Source organism: Ochotona curzoniae, unplaced genomic scaffold (assembly GCF_017591425.1).
Source record: "Ochotona curzoniae isolate NIBS_2020 unplaced genomic scaffold, NIBS_Ocur_1.0 scaffold_4505, whole genome shotgun sequence".
In the NCBI taxonomy this organism is placed as follows: domain Eukaryota; kingdom Metazoa; phylum Chordata; class Mammalia; order Lagomorpha; family Ochotonidae; genus Ochotona; species Ochotona curzoniae.
In genome coordinates this window covers 29580840-29599706 of record NW_024467118.1, presented here as the reverse complement: position 1 = coordinate 29599706, position 18867 = coordinate 29580840, and positions in this window count along the sequence as shown.

Here is an 18867-nt window from a genome sequence, read left to right as displayed (position 1 = left end):
GGAAGTTTTTTTTAATATATTCAATATTGAGTCCCCTCTCACAGCTAAAGTTATTTTGTTTGGCAACATAAAAATCAAATGACCAATCCCTTAGTTTATTTACCAAATTACTATGTGTTGGGAGTTACATTTTAAACTTACATTTACTTAAATATTTACAATGTACAAAGATGTTCTTGCAAGTGGAGTTATATTTTGCTGAACTTTTAAAGTAATCCACACCTTTAATTTTTGCTAAAAAGCAGGCAAAGCATCTTCAAGGAGGTGAGCAAGAGGAAGAAGGTATGTTGGAGCACCAACTGTATGCAGACACTGTTCCTAGGTGATCTCATTTACTACTCTCAAAACTCCTGAGAGGGCCCAGCGCGGTGGCGCAGTGGTTAAGGTCCTCACCTTGCATACCCGGGATCCCATATGGGCACCGGTTCTATCCCGGCAGCCCAGCTTCTCTTCCAGCTCCCTGCCTGTGGCCCAGGAAAGCAGTCGAGGACGGCCCAAAGCTTTGGGACTCTGCACCCATGTGGGAGACCCGGAAGAGGCTCCTGGCTTCGGATCGGCATAGCATTGGCCGTTGCGCTCACTTGGGGAGTGAATCAATGGATGGAAGATCTTCCTCTCTGTCTCTCCTCCTCTCTGTATATCCGCCTTTCCAATAAAAAAAATAAAAATAAATCTTAAAAAAAAAACAACTCCTGAGAGATGGGGATTATTGACCCATTCTGGAGATAAGGAAAGTGGAGCTTTGCAGGTCCAGTGGTTTCCCAGCCAGGAAATGGTAGACCTGGGACAGAATTCTATGGGTTCCAGACACTGGGCTGGACTTCTCACAGCACTCAGATGCCTGTGGGAAGCCACCAGCCAGAGAGGGTCTGCAAAGAGACGGTGCTGTGCAGTACCCGCATGCATCAGTAATGAGAAGATACTGATCAATCAATATACTGCATTGACTTCCTGCCAGGTGACTCTAGTTCCATGATTTTCTGATACAAAAGGCTCATAAGCACAGGACAATTTCCCTACCGGAAAAGGGTTGCGTCCTTAGCCAAACAGCTTAGAGTGCTGTCTCCAAGGTGAGTCTGGAACACCTGGGATAAAAGCCCTCACAAGTCTAGCTGCCTCCAATGAGGCAAGTGCTTACTGCAATATCCAATACCCATCAGTACCACAGAACACTCTGCTGCTGTGGTCCTAGGGAAGGGATTCTTCATTTCCCCTATACTATTTACAAGCACAAACTCACTACTGACGACATGGCAAAGCCCATAACACAGGCCTGGCCAGCTCTGATGCTCTTCTCCCCAGGCACATGGCCTGGTGCAAAGACCTTTCCTGGCTCGGACATATGGATAATGAGAAAGACAAGTTTAATGCTGAGAGGATGTGACACTTAGGCTGCCACTAGCCATCTTCCCTACCACAGCCATGTGGAGAAAACTGGTCTCAAATTGAAGCCAGAAATGAGAAATGGATGGAGAGAGTCAGAACCATGGAGGTGCCCTGTAGCACAAACAGGCTCTGTGACCCTGTTCCTTCTCCTCCAAGTCTATGAGCTACCCCAGGAACAATCTCAAATTATGCAAGCCAACAATCCTCTTTTGCTTTTAAGTCAATTGCTTTTCTGTCCTTCGGAACTGACACAATTCTGATAAATAGACTTGGTGGTCTCTGCCAAGAACTGAGAATTCCTTTGGTTATCATCCATGTCTCTTTATCTCCTTGGTCTGGGTTAGCGTACAACTTCCCAAAATGAACTCCGTGAACTTGAATCATACTGCCACCCATATATCCACTTCCTGATTTATGATGAAATGAATCACACTGAAGAGACAATGGTTTGGCTACAACATATAGAAATAGTGATTAAAAATGTACCAAGCTATTGCTAAGATCCTTGTGTGCCACCTAAACTTGCATGTGCTAGGAGCTTGCTCCCCAATGTAATGATGTGAGAGGTGGTGGAACTTTTTAAAAAGTATTTTATTAAATTGTTTTAAAGGCAGAGTGGCAGAGGGAGAGAGAGAGAGAGAGAGAGGAGAAAGAAGGGAGGGAAGGAGAGAGATCTTCCATCTGCTGATTCATTCCCCAAATGGCTGCAACAACCAAACCAGAGCCAGGTCAAAGTCAGGAGTCAATAACTTCATTTGTGTCTTCAAAATAACCAGGCCATCATCTGCTGCCACCCAGAACATTAACAGCAAACTGGATTGGAAATGGAAAAGCTGGGTTGCAACCCAGGAAGACATCCCAACTGATGGCTTAGCCTGCATGGTAGCACTTTTAAGTGGGGTTTAGCGGAAGGTGATTAGTTAACTGGAATCCTGCCCTTGGAGGAATTAAGGTATTTTCCCCATGACCCTGATTAGTTCTCCTGAAACTGGAATATTATAAAGCACTTGACCCTTCTGCCCGTGGTTCATTCCCTTTCCATTTCCCCATGGCGTAGCCAAGGAAACTCTCCCCAGAGGCCAGATGGGGCTGCTAGAACTTGCTCTTCCAGCTCCAAAACTGTAAGCTAAATCAACCTCTTTTATTTATAAACTATTTGGCCTCAGGTATTTTGTTATAGCAACACAAAGTAGACTAATATACACAGGGATGGCAACGCTATGCACACTCCACATAGGAATGATTGTTATCTGCATATGTGGCTAAGTCCCAGAAAAAGGATGACAAATGGGAGGCCAGTTGTTTCCATTTCACTTTGGAATCTGTCCTCATAGGATTTCTACCTTATTATCCGATTTCTTTCCCAGAGTGGCACATTCTGTGTCAGCTTTATACATTGGCATGCCAACTGCTGACTTTCCAGATGCGTTTACTCCAGGGTTTCTCAACAGTGGCACTAATGACCTTTAGGATTAAATAATTCATTCTTTTGAGGAATGCCTTGTACATTTTCTAATGCCAGCTGGCCTCCACCCAGGAGATGCCAAAAGCACCTTCCTCTACTTGTGACAATCAAAAATGTTTCCAAGTGTTGCCAAAACTTTCCTGAGAGACACAGTTGCCTCTAGTTGAAAATCACTGGCTTAGACACATCACCCATTTTGGATATCAGGTGCTATTTTTTTATCTGAAAGGCAAAGTAACAGGGATGAGAGATAAAGAGAGAGAGAGAGAAAGAGAAAGAGAGAGAGAGAGAGAGATTCTATCCACTGCCTCAGTCCCCAAATCGTAACAACTGCCAGGGTTAGGCCCAACTTTAGTCAGTATCCTGAAACACCATCAGGATTTCTCGGGTGGGTTTCAGGGCTCCAAGGACTTGAGCCATCATCTGCTGCTTCCTAGGCACCTTAGTGGGGAACTTAATTGGAAGCAGAGCAGCCAGAACTCCAAGTGGTACTGCAGTATGGGATGTTAGCACTGCAAGCAGCTACACACTGCCAGCCCAATATGTGATGTTTGAAAGATACCTTTGTCCCCCACTACTGTGCTCAAGAAACAGGTTGAAGTTTACCCTCTTTAGGTTCCCAAACAGTTAAAAATATTTTTCTAACAGTTGCTGGATCTGGGCCTTGTTTCAGATGCACAGGCATCTTTCTGAGCCTTCACTCCCACAATTTCTCTAATTGAACTAACTTATATCTCATAATTACCTATCACAATCAATACCTGAAACTAATAATAAATATATCAATAAAGATCTGATTCCAGAGTCTAATTTTCCCCCAAGCCAACCCTGCACAGTCTAGCATAGAAGCCAGCTTTCAACATGAGCTCAGTCCCTAGGAAAGCCACCAGACTTACTAAACGAAGATGCAGGATACCCAGGTAAACTTCAGTTTCAGATAAACAATGAATAATTTTTAATCACAAAAGTGTGTGTCAAAAGGGGACTTTGGTCTCTGAGTGTCCTATTGTTGCTGTAACAAATGATCACAACCTTCATGACATTAGGTATCCCAAATCCTTCATATGCTAGTTTTGGAAGTCAAAATCGATCTCTCATTTGGCTTACAGTCAATGATTCAGCAGGACTAGTTCCTTCTGGAGCCTTCAGAAAAGAATTCATTTCTTGCTTTTGCAGCTTCTAGAAGCATTGCTTATCTGGGGACCCTTCCTCCCCTCCTACAGACCTCTGGCTTTTGTGGTCACATCTCCTATTATCACCCTTGACTTTCTTATACAGATATCTGTGGTTGCATTAGACCTATGAGAATAATCCAAGATAATCTCCCCACTTCAAAATCCCTAGCATAATCACACCACACACAGCCCATTACTACGCAGGGGAACACACCCACAGGTTCGAAGGATCAGGACGTGGGTATCTGTGGGGGTCATGTTCTACACAGTCCCTGAGAGGTTTCAATGAGGAGTCCAACCTGACAAGCCAAATTAGACATGCACTGTGATGTTGCAGCATCAAGTCAGTGGGATTTAGGAGGCTTTCTGTGCTGTAGCACAATTCATCCATAGTTATACCTTATTTCCCTTTCTGCTTCCTGTCAGTATTTTTGCAAAATTTGAATGTAACACAAAGCACTAAATATTATTTCCTGCATAATGTAAACCTTTAAAATATTATGCTATAAACTCTCAACCTATGACAAACAAGGGAGCTAACTAACATTCCTGAAAAAAGGGAAACTTTAGCTCTAAAAAGCAGATGCTCCCAAAAATACAGACTACATAGCATATAGGGAAGTAAAGAAACATTGCAATATACATCTCTACTCCTGAAAAAAAGTAGGACTCCCAACGAAACATGTAAATAGAGCTGTACAACAAACTGGATTTTCTCCTTTTGCCTATATCTACCATGTCAAGATACATTTAAATAGCAGCAAATTAAACTTCTAACTGTTACCAGGGAACTATGTTACTGTGATAAGTCAGGGAGAAATTCTGGGAGAGGAAAACAAGTAGGTAGCAAGAAGCAGAGGAGGGAAGAACCCCTATGCCTACAGAAGAAACTAACACGCTAAATAATGGATATATTTAAATAATAATAATAATAACAAATGACTGGCTGACAGAGACATAGACTTAATTCTGCTTTTCCTAAAGGTTGGGACTGGAGTGGATTTTTCCTGACAGTTGAAATGAAAACTCTTACTTGAATTTATAAAATGCAATGTCCTAAGTCATAAAAGGTCAAGTGATAAACATTTTACAATCTAATTGCAGAACCCAAGCTGGGCCACCGCCCACACCACTTCGTCCTAGGTCAACCAGCTATTTGAAAGAGTCCATCCTATCCCACATTAGCAGCCGCGAGTGTTTCAACTGAGCTCCTCTACTCAGCAAAAAATGTTCAACCTGTGCTTCTGACATGCATAACTATAGCCACCCTATATCACATGCACAAAAGAGGAACTAAAATGATCATGAAAAGATGAGGCAAATAATATCTTTCAATGCCCAGTTTATCATGATGATAAATTACACCAGGTTCAAGATCAAATACTCCCTCACGTGAGGTTCCTCTTTCATGATAAATGCTGTGATCTCTAGCTGTAAGCCATTTCCTTGATAATTTCTGATGTCCTTTCAGACTTTCATCAGCTGTGACTTAATCCTTATTCTTATTACCTGCTGATGTGGACAACAAAAAGTTTTCTCCAGAAGTCCAAGTGCCTGCTTTGATGTGGGCACTGGGCACAGCAGTGCATGACATTGTTTGGGGTCTGTGCACCCCATGAGTGCCTGGGCTGAGTCTGTCCCTAAATGCCTGCAACAGTCAGGGCTGGGTTTGGGTTGAAGCCAAGAGCCACACTGGGGTCTGGTTCTTCCATGATAGATACCACTCTCTTTCTCTCTCTTTCCCTATCAAATAAATATTTATGAAATAAATAAATATGCTTTCAAATGAATGAATCTTTTTTGAAAAACAGAAATTAAGTGGCCAATGTGGTAGCTCAATAGGCTAATTTGCTACCTGTCAGCACTATCACCCCATATGGGTGCCAGTTCATGTCCTGGCTGCTCCATATCTGATCCAGCTCCCTGCTAATAATCTGGGAAAGCAGTGGAGGATGGCTGAAGTCCCTGGACCTCTGCAAGAAGCTCCTGGCTCCTCACTTTGAATTGGCTCAGCTCTGGCTGCTGCATCCATTTTTGGGGTGAACTAGTGGATGGAAGATCTTTTTCTCTCTTCTCTCTGTAAAATCTGTCTTTCAAATATAAAGCAATCGACAGAATAGGCTGAGGACAGGTTTAAAGAGACATGGAAGCATTCGCCAGGGTGAAACAGTGATGGCACAATCCCGAGAAAGAGAGGACAGGCTAATGGCAGAGTGACACCTAGAAACACATAGACATGAGGAAGCAGTGTTGCAGTGACCAGATACCCGAGTGACTACCAAAAATCAGAGCTGCACCAGCAGACAGGTGCAAGGGGGGTTCATCGGGAACTCAAGAGGTGAACCCAGACATAGAACTACCCATTCTGCTGATTTGCTTAATCTGACCATGAAAAGAAACAGAGTGACACAGCCCAGGCAAGCAGGTGCACAAATAGAGTGAATTTTATGGCCCAGTCCTCCACTAGTTCCATATCCAGTGCCATTTTGTGTACTGAGGGAAAAAAAAAGGTTGTGGGGCTGGAGGGACAACAGCAGACTGCACATGCGGTAAGCCAGGAGAGAATTCATTTCCAACTCTATGCATTTGCACTTGTCCCACAGGGAAAACTAGTACTGATTTGGCATCCTACAAGCTTTACCCAAAATAGGTCTGGGTAGCCCTCAGACATGATGTCCAGTAGGTTCCAGCAAGACCAGCGCCGCTGATAACACTGTGACTTAGGACAGCTGGTGCCTCCCTAATCCCAGATACTGCTCAAACTGGGAGCAACAGAAAGGCTGTGCAGGCAATGTGTAGCCACAGCATGGGATCACAGGGGCTGCAGAGTGGTGAGCCAGAAGCTGGGACTACAGAGACCATGGCGGAAGCCTAGCACAAGAGCCCAGGACTTAAACTTGCTGGAGGCAGTGGCACAGTGACTACAAAGAGTTGGATATTAAATGAGATCAGTAAAATCGACCTGCAGACCTCAGAGCAACACAGCTTAGAAGCCAGCTCTCAGGAAAAGAATCTGCTATTCAGAATTACAATGACCAAGAGCAAAAGAAGAGACAGAGACACAAAGAGTATTTCCGAGGCCCAGCGTGGCAGCCTAGCAGCTAAAGTCCTCACCTTGCACGCACCAGGATCCCACATGGGTTCCAGTTCATGTCCTGGCAGTCCCACTTCCCATCCAGTTCCTTGCTTGTGGCCTGGGAAAGCAATAAAAGATGGCTCAAAGCCTTGGGACACTGCACCCACTTGGGAGACCCAGAGGAGGCTCCAGGCTCCTGGCTTCAGATTGGTGCAGCTCCAGCTGTTGTGGCCAATTGGAGATTGAATCAACAAGATGGAAGATCTTCCTCTCTTTCTCTCCTCCTCTCTGTATATCTGACTTTGTAATAAAAATAAATAAATCTTAAAAAAAAAAAGGAAAAGTAAGATGCTGGACTCTCTGCATGGTCCACGCTCACAATGACAGAATGATGACTGTTTATGAGCTGTACTACTGTAATAACATGGAGGAAATCAATGGGGGGGGGTTTAGGCTGGGGTTAAGGGAAATCCCAGAGCCTATGGAACTGTGTAATAAAATAAAATAATAATGGCAATAATAAAAACTAACCTGGTGAGGGTGACCAGCTCTAGCTACAGTGTAGTAGGTGATGACAATATGTTGTTCTCTGTAAAAAACTAAGAAGAAAGGTGCTGGTGGGCTCCAAATTCAATGTAAAGATAACAACATGGGAAAGTTAATTTCTTGGTATGATTTTATAATTTACATCATTAACCTGTGTTAAAATGTTGCACTGTACCCCATAATGATGTATGACACATTGCTCCAAAATAAAATTTTTAATGAAAAAAAACTGGTTATAAAACTTCTTAACAAAAATGAGAAGCACATACAGGAATTTAAGGAATATGTTATACAAGAAATAGGAACAATGAATCAAATTCAAGCCAAAATATTAGAAATTAAGAACACAATGCAGCAAATTCAAATTTTAATGGAAATCCTCAAATAACAGATTGAGTGACACAGAAGAAAGAATCTCAGAACTGGAAGACATTTTCTGCAATAATGGGGAAATGATCAAAAGGCTGAAAGGTGAACTGAGTCCAGCTAAGAAAAGCATTCAAGAATTACAAGACACTATTAAAAGGCCAAATATAAGAGTTAAGGGAGTTCCAGAAAGCACAGAAAGAGAAGCTGGGTTTAAAGATGTATTCAATGAAATAATAAATGAAAACTTCCCTAATACAGAGAAAAAAATTAGTAAACAAAATACAGGAGGGGTACAAAACTCCCAATAGGGTTGGCTAAAAGTGATCCTTGACACAAACATCATAATCAAATATAAATGAATAAATATTTTAGAAGAAATTAAAACTTTTTATGCATATATTTGGGGGCAGCCCTGCTACCATTCCTGTGCCAGTGTACTAGGAACAGGGCAGCCGACTCATGGATTATAGCAGGCCAAGGCGATAACACCAGCAGGGGCATTTGGGGACCTGAATGCTCATGTTCAGGCAGGTGGATTGAGCCTAGGGAATTCCCAATGTGCTTGGTCCTGGGCAAGGTGAGTGGGGGAAAGGGGAGAGCCCAGGTTAGCATACTGGCCTAGTGTGCTGGTGGACCAGGCTTAAGGAACTTGGAATGGTCCTGGATCTTGGGTGTGCAAAGGGGTAAGGTCACAGGCCAGCACACATGCCAGAAGCTTGGGACCCTAGTGGGGCAGGCAGAGCTCCAAGCCAGCACACCACACCACCAGAAGACTGGACTTCGGAAGGCTGGGCTGGGGAACCCACGTGCTCCTGGGCACAGGGACTGTGAACTGATCAGGGAATGGAGTAGGGAGATGTGAGGGAGGGAGGACTGCTGAAGGAGTGTGTTGCAAGTGAGAAGTGAGGCACTTCTGAGGGACTCCCAACGACACGGCCACTGCACTTGTAGGAGCGGCTGAGACTGGCTGACTTGGAGGGGAGCAGCTGGAGAACCTATGGTCAGACCAATGTACCAGTCAATGTGGGAGACAAGAGCTGGGCTAGTTAGCATGGTTCACAGGTGACCACCACTCACTGGTATACACTAAAGCTAAGGCTAGGGGCCTGGCAGGGCTAGATCACGTTACCTACAAGTGAGAGTCAGAACAGGGGACAGGTAATGTTGGGCTAGGCCATGACACTGACCAGCAGGTGAGAGAACCAGGTCTCAGAAAGATTCTAGAGATTTGTGATCCCACCCCTGTGGTGCTGTAATTTCTGCTGGTTAGCTTAGGAGCTGGTGGCAGTGATGGTCTGAGCTAGGCAGGACTATAGAACCCTCCAACACTCATGGGTACTGTGGTTGGGAACAGGCTGAGCTGATCCAGGTTGTAATACCCACAGGTGCACCTAAGAATAGGATGTGAGGTGGGTCAGGCCACAATGTCCACCAGCTCACACAAAGGTGAAGACACAAGGGGCAGTCTACGCCAGGTAAGGGCCTAGCACCCACTGGCACATGTGAGATCTGTGTTTGAGAGTAGGCCTAGTGGGGAAACTTGGGAAATTACTGGTGGGCTGTAGCTCCCACTGGTTAGCATGTGGTTCAGGTCTGGGTGTTGGTCAGGGCAGGCAAAGTAGCTCCACCCATTGACAAGTGTGTGAGTTGGTTCTGGAGTGGGGTGGACTGGACAGGATTGGGCAAACATTAGCCCACTGGCACATGCAGGAGCCAGCCTGGAGTGCGGGTCATGCCAGGCTAACCTATCACACCTACCAGTTTGCATGAGCCAGAGACGGGAGCAGACTGGGCAAGGCTAGGCTGCAACACCGGCCAATGTGAGTTGGGAATGGAGGGCAGGCCAGGATAGATCATATTGTAGCACCCAATGGCAAAGGCCAAGAGAGGGGACAAGCTATGCCAAGCTGGGTCAGAGCAACCACTGGCAAGCACAAGACCTGTGGCTGGGTAAAGGCATAGTTGGGGAGCTAAAGGGACACCCTGGTTGGGTTGTGGTTCCCACTGGTGAGTGCAAGAGTAGAATGGGGACATCAATTTGGGCAGTGTCCTTCACCACTCAGATGTGGACTGGGTCTGGGTGAGCCAGCCTGGGCTACACTGCAACACCCGGTGGTGCTCCTGAAAGCCAGGGGAGGGTCTCCTCGGAATCATGCAAGAGTTCTGTCTGTGCATGGACAAAGTGTGGCTAGGCTGAAGTACCCAATAGTAAGAGCCAAAACAGATATAGGTTGATTAGGCAAGGACACTGTTCCTGCCAGGACAGAAGATGTACTAAGTCAGTCTGGGTCAAGCACCCACAGCTGTGCACAAGATCTGCCACTGGGAAGAGACCCGCTAGAGGAGCTTCAGGACCGTGGGGTCAGGACACATTCCCTGCAGGTGAGCACAAGAACCAAGGTTGGGAGCAGCCCAGACCAGGCCAGATTATGGTACCCATTGGCATATGTGTGGGTCAAGAATGTGGGCAAACCAGCCTGGGACACATAGCACACATTGGCAGGTTTGAGAACCAGGATGGAGTGCAGAACAGGGTGCATCAGGCCACAACACCAGCTACATTACTACATTAGGGCCAGGACTGAGAGCTGGCTGGGTTGGACTAGGCTACAGCACTCACCAGCATGAGCTGGAACTGACGAACAGAGCCAGACCCCTGGCAAGCACAAACAAGAATCAGGTCTGGGATCACCTCAGAAGAGGTTTTTGTTGGGATCTCTCCAAGTGAATTGATGAACTCAGAACTCCAAACATAGGGAGAAATGCAGGATCTGTGGTCTGACCATGGAATGCATGTCAGAGCTTAGCCTCCTCGGTGGCTTAGCTTAGACAGAGTAGTGACCGGCATACCCAGATGCACATGGAGGATATGGTAGCCCACTGGGGCCTGCAGAGGACATCTGGTACCACAGAAGAGGAAAGAGGGCAAACCAAATTGCTCAACTACCCCAGACAAGCATTGACAGCAAATATCTGGACGAATGGAGACTCTAAAGTGGACTATGTTAAACAAAAGACCTTGGACAGATTTCTTCTTCTTTGGATCGGCAACATCAACAGTGTTTCAGAACGATCAAACTATCTAAACCACTTGAGCAGACCCTTAGAGCGTGCTCCACACTAGAGACCCAGGGATGGCGTCGGTTGGCCATTCTCCACCCCTGGATACTGAGGCAGTTGGGAAGCTGGATGCAGCTTCTCCCCATATCTCACCCTTTCCCCAGATACAGTAAAAAGAAAATGTGGCAACAATGGCCTCATCTGCTTTCCCCTAACCCTCAACCCTTCTCATCCTAATCAACTAATGTAAACATCATCAAAAATAAAATCTAAAAAAAAAACCCATATATTTTAAATAATGTTTTATCTTTATGAAATTATAACATAGAAGCAACAAAACAACATTCTAGTATCTATAGCTGCTTGGATACTATAGACCTCACAAAATGAACCAATTCTCAGAATTATTCATAATGGTAAACTTTAACCTAAATAGTTTTTCTCTGATACATTTGGTCTTGAAGGTTTCTGTTAACTCTAGGATTGATCTGCAACAACATGGGTTATTATAATAGAACAGCAAGTCCTTCCAGCTTCCAAAGACCCAATGTTCCTGGTGTTTAACAGCAGTAAGACAGAAACAGGAAAAGAATAGTGCTAAGTGCTAAGATCCAAAATTAAAAATGGCAAAGAGCACTAAAAAAAAGGGGGGGGGGGCATTTGTGACACTAAATGAAGTAAAATATTTTTCCACCTGAAAACTGGAGACATAGTTATGAAATACTTTCTTGGGCCCGGCGGCATGGCGCAGTGGTTAAGGTCCTCGCCTTGCACGCCCGGGATCCCATATGGACGCCAGTTCTAATCCCAGCAGCCCCACTTCCCATCCAGCTCCCTGCCTGTGGCCTGGGAAAGCAGTCAAGGATGGCCCAAAGCTTTGGAACCCTGCACCTGTGTGGGAGACCCGGAAGAGTCTCCTGGCTTCGGATTGGCTCAACTCCAGCCGTTGCAACCGCCCGCCTGGGGAGTGAATCATTGGACAGAAGATCTTCCTCTCTGTCTCTCCTCTCTGTCTCTCCTCTCTGTATATCCACCTTTCCAATAAAAATAAAATAAATCTTAAAAACAAAAAAGAAATCCTATTTGCTTCCTTTCTGGTATGCTAGTGACAAAACTGAACAGTGGTCCTCAATCATTATGTGTTAGATTTGTTTAAAGAGACAAAGGTTTTCCACTGTGTTTGTTAATTTTTTAAATGCTACTAACCCAGTATTCATAAAAATAAAAGTAAAATCCTACTGTTGGGAGATTCTAGACCTGAAATGCTTCAATTAACTGTTATTTAATTTTGCTGAAATTTTTTTGGATTTTTAATGAAAGAATAATCTAAAAGCCGCCACAACAAGCAGTAATAGAAAGTATTTCTAGGCTAGACCTCTGTTCATCAGCCCCTAAAACTGGAGTTGGTTGCTACTTAATATAATAGAAAGAAGGACTCAAAATGGCTTCCAAAGAATATGTGCCTACTAGTACCAGCAGAAAACCTGATGCCATCTGTCCACAGCAACCCAAACACCTGCAGGAGCACATACGTCAACAACAAAAACAGTGACAACAGTAACAGCCAACACTGCTTCAACGCTATGTGCCAGGGACTGTTTTAATGCTCTTATGTAAAGAAGCTCATTTGTCCTCACAATTATCCTACATGACATGTTTACTAATGTTACAGCTATCACACACCAGAGGAAACCAAGGCACAGACTGGCAAGGATCATACCATTTGAACACGAAAAAGCATCATCCATTGTCTATGTACTTTTCCTACTCAAAATCTCTGTCTCACACACACACACTTATTTTAAAGGCAGAGTGAGAGAGAGAGAGAGAGATCTTCCATCCATTGGTTCATTCCCCTATTTGTCATAACCAGCTGGGTGGGGCCAGGCTAAAGCCAAGAACCAGAAACTTCATCTGGGACTCTGTGTGGGTGTCAGGGCCCCAAGTACTTGAGTTTTCTTTGGCAGCATTCCCAGGTGCATTACCAGGGAGCTAGATCAGAAGCAGAGCAACTGGGACTTGAACCAGCACTCCTATATGGGATACCAAGGCCAGCCCAAGATCTGTCTCTTTACCAATGGACTCAACTAAAGCTATCCTCTGGGATGAAATAACCAATAAAGACCACATGTGAGAAACACTTCCTAGGGGTGGGCATTTGGAGCAGTAGTTAAGACGCCCCTTGGGGAGCCCATTTCCCATGTGGAAGAGCCTGGGTTAGAGTTATGGCTCTGCTTCAGACTCCAGCATCCTGTCAATGGATATCGTAGGGGACAACAAATAATGACTGAAACCCTTGGTCCCTGCCACCCATGTGGGAGTCCCAGGTGAGTTCCCAGCTCCTTCAGTCTGGCCCTGCCCTGACTATTGCAGACATCTTGGAAGTGAACCAGGAGATAGGAAAGATCTCTTTCTCTCTATTTTTCACTCTCTCTGACTTTCCCTTTCTCTCTACCTTTCAGATGCATAATCTATTTATTATAAATTCTTACAGATTTTATTCACTTACATGCATTTTATTTTATGATAAAATATTTAAATATGAATAATACACATGTTGTTCCAGCCTTACATACTTCAGCATGCAACTAAAAAAGAAAAAGACAGTGTCCATAAGGAAAATTACTCCTATTCTCTTTGATGACCCATAATAATAATCTTAATGAGGGCTAATGTCATTTATAACCCAAACCCATAGTCCAGTGTCCATAATTCTCCCCCAAATGTTTTTTGCAGCTATTAAACCCATGCCAACCAGTATGTAATGTCCACCTATTGCACCTGGTGATTGCTCACCTGAACTGGTCAGCTTTAGATCTATAAAACTCCACACAGGCATGACATTCCTGACGCCTGTTTCAGGCTTTGTTATCAAACTCAAGTGCTGTGCTTATTCTAACAGTCAAGCCACCTGAAAAGCCAACATGTTGGATACAGCACGGTAACTTAGTGGCTATAATCCTTGCCTTGCATGGGCTGGGATCCCATATGGGTTCCAGTTCCTGTCCTGGCTGCTCCACTTCAAATTCAACTCCTTGCCTGTGGCCTGGAAAAGCAACAGAAGATGACCCAAGGCCTTGGGACCCTGCACCTGTGTGGGAGACCCAGAAAAAGCTCGCTCCTGACTTCAGATTGTTTCAGCACCAACTGTTGCAGCCACTTGGGGAGTGAATCAGTGGATGGATCTTTCTGTCTCTTCTTCTCTCTGTAAGTCTGACTTTCCAATAAAAAAATATAAATCTTTTGGGGGAAAGGCTATATATTTAAGATTACAACCATGCGATCTTCTGGAAAAGGCAAAATGTGGTAACAAAAAAATTAGTTGTTGCCAGATCTGGGGAAGCGGGAAGGATAACTAGTTGGAGAAGAGAGGGCTTTAGGGAGGTCCAACCGCTCTGCACAATTCTGTGATTTATGCAGAGCACAGAATACACAACACCAAACTTGAACTGCAGTGTGAACTACAGGTTTTCTGGGTGATGATGGTACATCCACAGCATTTGTTCATTGTAATCCAGGAGTGGTGCAGGTGCTGCTAACCAAAGAGACTATGCATGCTGAGATACATGGGAACTCTGTGCCTTCTGGTCAGATCCTTCAACTTATCTAAAAAGTAACAACAAAAACAACAACAAAAACTCAACCTAGAAAAACAAGTATAGAGTGAAGTCAATAGTGGATTCTTGGGAATTTGGGAAGAGGAGGAAAAAATAAACCTACAGGTTAAAAAGAGCAGAGTTGGGGATGAGCAGAGATGAATGACTGAAGGATATTTTTCAACAACCTCTACATTTATTTGACTTGAGTAATCCCTTATGTGAATAACCACAAGAAATTGAGACTAGGAAAAGAAAATTGCAGCCTAAAAGATTTTCATTACAAGCAAAGCCGAGAACTGTAGGCACAGGGCAGCTTTGAGAAATGGACAGTGACAGGAAAGGCATGACTTCAGACTTTTGTCTTTAACCTTTAGCACATTAGGTGGAGCTGGGTGAGTTCAGACTGGACCCTCCCACCTATCCACAGTCAGAAAACAAAGCAGCAGGCCTGCAGCAATCAACAAGGCCAGATTGGTGAATTATACATTCGACCCGTTGTCAAGCTGCAGTCACGAACCTCTTTAAAGCCTTTGTTCAAAAGGCAGCTCATTTGAATGTGCTTTCAATGCTCAGGAAATAGTCTGGAAAACCATTACTCAGGGTAGGTAAATCATACTTCTGCGGTATTATTAAAATAGCCTGGATGCATTTCAAGGTTCTGCTAGCATTCATCTCTTCGCCAAGTATCCCATGTGCTTGCCCCTGCCAACTGCCCAAACAGGACCTAGAGGGAATCTCAGGGCACTTTGCCAGGGTGCAGGCCATACCCCTTTCTGTCTCTGAATACATTTGTTCAGGACCCCAATTCAACCAGGAAATTCTATCTCAACACTCTGATTGGCGTGCTGGGGAAGTAACCTTCTCCCTAGGATCTGAAGGGATCTGGTATCATCTAGAATCCCTTCTGGTCACTGTTCAGATATTCAGCGGTAAAGCCACAAGGTCCCTGGGAAGCAGTGGTCAGTCCTTTAAGGTTCAGGTCTTTGAAAAGCTAGCAGCATATCCTCTCCTTGGGTACTTTTTTTTTTTTAACATGAGGTCTGTGCAATGGAAGGGACTAGGGTCCTAATCTCCACTATTCCAAGAGTTTCACACCTGTGTTCCCTTCCCAGTCTTTCAAAAAGCTTTCAAAACCTTCCCTTCAGGCCAGTGTTATGGTATAGTAAGATAAGCCACTGCCTGCAACACCAGCATGCCATTTGGTCATTGGTCCATGTCCAGGATGCTCCACTTCCAATCCAGCTACATATTAATGACCCTGGGAAGGCAGTAGAAGATGATCCAAGTTCTTGAGGGCCCATGCCACTCATGTGGGAGACCTAAGTGGAGTTCCTGGTTTGTGGCTGCTGCCTGCCCCAGCTTTGAGCATTGTGGCCATTCTGGGAGTAAACCAGTGGATGGAAGACCTTTCTCCTCTATCTGTAGCACTTACTTTCAAATAGATCTTACAAACAGCAGCAGCAGTTTAAAAACCTTCCTTCGAGCCCGGCGGCATGGCTTAGTGGCTAAAGTCCTCGCCTTGAACACACCGGGATCCCATATGGGTGCCGGTTCTAGCCCGGCAGCTCCACTTCCCATCTAGCTCCCTGCTTGTGGCCTGGGAAAGCAGTTGAGGATGGCCCAAAGCTTTGGGACCCTGCACCTGTGCAGGAGACCCGGAAGAAGTTCCTGGATCCTGGCTTCGGATTGGCATGGCATTGGCCCTTGCGCTCACTTGGGGAGTGAATTATCGGTCGGAAGATCTTCCTCTCTGTCTCTCCTCCTCTCTGTATATCTGACTTTGGAACAAAAATAAATAAATAAATCTTTAAAAAAAAATCTTCCTTCATGGTCAGCCCACTTCTCCTCTCAGTTGGGGCTTCTTTTCTACATAGGGGAGCTATTTCTGCATAGGGGAGCTATTTCAAGTGCCAAATACTTTAGTTCCAACCTCTTTATTTACTCCTACCGTGACAAAGTCCTTGGCAATATTCTCAGAATGTGAAGGGGAGAGAGTGCAATGCAGAAATGACTATCTCCCTGTGGGTGCCCAGCCCTCAGCCTGGACCACAGGCAAACAAGGGGGTCACTGGAATTCAGCACAGAAGAGGGACTCCCTCCAAGAGGCCTAGGAAGGGGAGCTGCCCTGGAGAAAGAGGCTGTGAACACCCCCACAACTCTCCCTACCTATGGGTCAGGCATTCTTCCAAGCAGTGATCTCAAAGGGGAGAGGAAGATTGGGGCTAGAACAGGAGCCCAGGTGGTCTGGCTGCTGGACACATACCCCCTGTTCCCCTATCCCTAAACTCCAGGGATCTCTTCCATGAGGGCTGCAGGAGAAGTGTGAACCTGTCTCAGCATGAGGCAGCAGACTGAGGATCCCCGTGGGAAGGGTCCTTAGGAGCTGCAGGTGAAGCACCTGGAGCCAGGCCAGCCAAGGCCTGGACCCCTTCACAGGTGGGCATCTCAGAGGACAGCGCACTTCCTTAGAACCAAGTGAGTCAGACAAAGAGCTAACTGTGGTAGCACAGGGACTCTAGAAAACTCCTTTGTATGTCTTCCCACCTGTCTACCAATTAGTCTTCAATGAATAAACTTCCAAAATGGAATTACGCCATGCCAGGATGCACAGCTTGCTCTTGTTGTGAAGAATCAGGCAATTCAGTCTTAACACTCTGGTCGGAGTGCAGAGGAGTGGTAACCTCCCTAGGATGAAGGGCGGGCATCTGGCACAGTCTAGAACACTCTAAAAGGCCCTATGATCCCTTCTGATTGCTGTTTAGATGTCCAGTGTCCAAAGTCACATAGTTCCTTGAGGGCAGGGGCTTAACCCCAGCCCCAGAACAGGAGGTTCCGGGATGCTGAATGTACATCCTCCCTTGGGGCACCCTAGTCAGATAAAGAGGAGGCTCAGGAAAGAGATGAGAAAGAGATGAGATCCGCCACACAATGCTGTTATATCAGCAGCATTCTGATTTTCTCTGTGTGTGTGTGTGCGCACGCACGTGTGTGAGTGATTTGACGGCTTTGTACACAGAAAGCAATTCTGGGATATTAAAACAGTAAATTTACTTTCAGAACATCTATTAACACTTGTGAGTGAAAAAAAGGACAGGCCTATCTCTAAGACTGAAGACACAAGCCAATCAGTGTTTCAGACATTCCCTTGTCTGGGCCAAAATGATTATCTTCAGGACCCCACCAGGCCGCTCGCTGAGTCTGGCTGGCCAAACACAAACTCCAGATGCAAGTCAAGCAGCTAGAACTTAGGGAGGATGGCCCAAACACTCAAGCTGAGAGCTGGCAGCATGCCTGGTCTGACGGCAGAGCCAACCCATCAGGGAACATAGAGCTGCTGCTCAATCTCCCCATAACTCCTCATTCAAGCCCAACTGCGTGGCTTTTGCAAACTTGGCGTTATTTATTCCTCAGGGAGGAAATGAGTGACTCACGAGATCCTGTGATTCACAGCGCCTGTCAGAGAGCTAGGCAGATGGCAAATGGACAACTGGGACAAGAAAAACTGGCAGGAGGGTGTCTGCTGCTCTTGTAGCTCAGTGCACAGCCAACATGCAGCCCATACCCTCCAAACACGTACCCCCTGAAACCTTCCCTGAGGGTACAAGATCAGCCAAGGCCCCTCGTAGGGGACCAAAAACAGCTACTTATGGGTGAGCTCCAAGCTCAGATACTGGTGCCTAGATTCCCACCTACATTTTTGCTTTTTAAGATGTATTTATTTTCATTGGAAAGGTAGATTTACAAAGAGAAGAAGAGACAGAGAGATTTTCTGTTCAATGTTTCACTCCCCAAGTAGTCACCATGGCGAGAGCTGAGCCAATCCAAAGCCAGGAGCCAGGAGCTTCTTCTGGGTCTCCCATGCAGGTGCAGGGTCCCAAAGCTTTGGGCCATCCTCCATTACTGCTTTCCCAGGTCATACAGGGCCCTGTTAAGGAGCTTGGACTTTCCCTGAGGACAACATGGGGCTTGTGGGAAGAATTCAAGCTGGAGGCTGCCATGAAGATTGGTGCTTGTTCCACCTTTTCCCTTGCATTAGCCAACTTCTGGCAGACTGACACCCAGGAAAGGCTTCTAGTGCCATGTCTCTGTCCCAATTCTTTGGGAAATGCGAAAGACCCACATCAATTTTCTTCCATTTTTGAAAGTGTTTTAGGACAATACTTGGAACATTAAATTTGCCCAACAGATACC